We start from the raw sequence: 3,356 nt of genomic DNA on the forward strand, positions 1-3,356 counted from the left end.
GTCTAACATACTTTGGACATGTTGTGAGGAGAGACCAGTCCTTGGAGAAGGACATCATGCTTGGGAGGGTGGAGGGATGGTGCAGGAGGGGAAGGCCCTCTATGAGATGGATTGATTCAGTGAATGGGAAAATCGGGATGGGAGTGTCGGAAACAGTGCAATTGGCACAGGACAGAGCAGAGTTTAGGGCTGTTGTACATAGGGTCGCTATGAGTCACAAGCAACTCGACGGTACATAACAACAACAACAACAACAACAATCTTAGACGGATCTTGGCAGAAGCAGAGAGTACAGAGGAATGTCTATCTGTGATTCATTGACTATGCAAAGGCTGTTAACTGTGTGGATCACAACAAGCTATGGCTGACTCTGAGAACAATGGGAATTCCAAAACATTTGATTGTGCTAATACGAAATCTACACTTGGACCAAGAGGCAGTCATCAGAATAGAACAAGGAGACACGACATGGTTCAAAATCAGGAAGGGAGTCCACCAGGGATGTGCAGAACAGATCATCCAGGATGATGGGCTGTACGAGGAGGAATGTGACATCAGAATTGGTGGAAGAGTCATCAACAAAATGCATTATGCAGGCGCACAACCCTGCTTGCTGAAACTGAGGAGGACCTGAAGCACGTGCTGCAGAGGGTCAAGGAGTGCAGTCTTCGATATAGATTTAATCTCATCATCAAGAAAACAAAGGTTCTCACCAATGGACCAATTGGCAGTATCAGTATGGATGGTGAAGATATTGAGATAGTTAATAGTTTTAGTTTGCTTGGCACCACAATCAACACTCTTGGTACCAGCAGCCAGGAACCCAAGAGATGAATTGTATTTGGAAAGTCAGCTGTCAGGGACCTCTCCAGAGTACTGAAGAGCAATGACATTAAGGTGGAAACGAAGGTGCTTCTGATCCTTGCTATAGTTTTCACAATTGTATGTTATGCATCAGAGAGCTGGACAGTGACTAGGGATGATAGAGAATTGATGATTTTGAGCTGTGGTGCTGGAAAACAGTGTTGAATATACCATGGACTACTAGAAGAACAAACAGATTTGTCCTGGAGAGGGTGAAGTTGGGCTGCTCCTTAGAGTCAAGGAATCTGAAGCTTCGTCTGACATACTTTGGGCATGTTGCAAGGAGCGACTGACTGGTCCTTGAAGAGGAGCATCATGTTTGGGAGGGTGGAGGGACAGTGCAGGAGAGGAAGACCCTCAATGACATGGATTGTTTCTGTAATCGGGGTGGTGGGAGCAAGTGTGTCAGAGACGGTGAGGTTGGCACAGGATAGAGCAGGTTTTAGAGCTCTTGTACATAGGGTCACTATGAGTCACAAGTGACTTGATGGCACATAACAACAACAACAACAGGGTTTTGGCAAAGTGAGATGACTTGGCATGGGACATTTTTAATCAGATGACCATATGCTCTACTCTGCCGGACATGAAAAAGTAAGAAAGGTCAGGTTGCTTTCATAATTAAAAAAGTCATTTCTAGATCCATCTTGAAATACAATGTTGTGAGTGACAGGATGATATCCATATGTACATAAGAAAGTCCGGTGAATAGCACTATCATTCAAATATATGCACTGATATCTAGTGCCAAAGAGGAGGAAATAAAAGATTTCTAGTAACTTTTGCAGTCAGAAATCAATTAAACATGCAGTCAAGATGTATTAATAATAATGGGTGAGTGGAATGCAAAAGTTGGAAACAGGGAAGAAGGATCAGTAGTTGGAAAACATGGACTGGGTGACAGAAATGAAACTGGAGGTAGAATGGTAGAATTCTGCACATTCAATGGTTTATTCATTGCAAATACCTTTTATAACAAACACAGGCTATACACATGGATTTAACCTGATGGCGTGTAATCAAATAGATTACATCTGTGGAAAGAATTCCTGGAGAAGCTCAATATCAGGTGTGAAAAGTAGGCCAGGTACTGAGTGTGGGACAGAGCAGCAACTACTCATATGCAAGTTCAAGCTGAAATCCACAGGAACCAAAACTTGACTTTGAGTCTATCCCACTCAAATTGCAAAACCATGTAAGGAACAGGTTTGAAGCCTTGAAAACCAATGAACAAAGACAAAATGAGCTGTGGGAGGATATCAAGAATATCATGCAAATTATTGTAATGAAATGTGCAAAGAGCTGGAGTAAGAAAATCAAAAGGGCCAAACTCGCTCAGCATTTCTTAAGCTGAAGGAATTGAAAACAAATTCAAGCCACAAGTTGCAATACTTTAAAATGCTTTAGAAAGAATTTTAAATAATCCAAGAAGCATTAAAAGATGATGAAAAGAGTATACACAGTCACTGTACCAAAAAGAATTGGCAGACACAGAAGTATTTCGTGAAACAAAGTATGAGCAAGAGCCTGTGGTGATGAAGGAAGAAGTTCAAGCTGCTCTGAAAGAATAGGCAATAAACAAGGCTCCCAGAATTGACACCATACCAAATGACATATTTCAACAAACAAGCATTGCCCTGGATGCACTCACTAAGCTGTGCCAAGAAATATGGAGGCAAACCACTTGACCAACTGACTAGAAGAGATCTGTATTTGCTCCCATTCCAAAGAAAGGTGACCCAACAAAGTGGAGAATTTATCAAACAATATCATTAATATTACATGAAAGCAAGATTCTGCTGAAAATTATCCAAAACCTACTGGAGTAGTACATCAAAAGAGAACTGCCAGTTGTGCAGGCTAGGTTTAGAAGAGGCTGTGGTATTAGGGATATTATAGCTAATGTTACATGGATCTTGGCTGAAAGCAGAGAGTACCAGAGAAATGTCTATCTGTGTTTCATTGACTATGCAAAGGCATTTGACTGTAGGGATCACAACAAACTGGCTAACTCTGAGAAGAATGGCAGTCTCAGGATATTTGATTGTGCTTATGTGAAACATAGACTTTGATCAGAAGGCAGTCGTCAGAACAGAGAAAGGAGACACTGTATGGTTCAAAACTGGGAAAGGTGTGCGCCAGGGATGTATTCTGTCTCCACACCTTTTTAATCTATTTGCAGAACGATCATGTGGGAGGCTGGGCTCTGTAAGGAAGAATGTGTCATCAGGATTGGATGAAGATTTATCAACAACCTGTGTTATGCAGATGACACAACCCTTCTTGCTAAAACTGAGGAGGACCCGAAGTGCTTGCTACAGAAGATCAAGTACTACAGCCTTCAATATGATTGAAGCTCAGCATCAAGAAAACAAAGATTCTCACCACTGGGCTGACTGGCAACATTATGATAGGTGCTGAAGAGACTGAGATTGTTAGCAGATTTAGCTTGCTTGGCTCCACACTCTCTTGGTATCAACAGCCAGGAGATC

This window comes from Elephantulus edwardii, unplaced genomic scaffold (assembly GCF_000299155.1).
Source record: "Elephantulus edwardii isolate Elephantulus edwardi_28Jun2011 unplaced genomic scaffold, EleEdw1.0 scaffold00172, whole genome shotgun sequence".
NCBI classification, from domain to species: domain Eukaryota; kingdom Metazoa; phylum Chordata; class Mammalia; order Macroscelidea; family Macroscelididae; genus Elephantulus; species Elephantulus edwardii.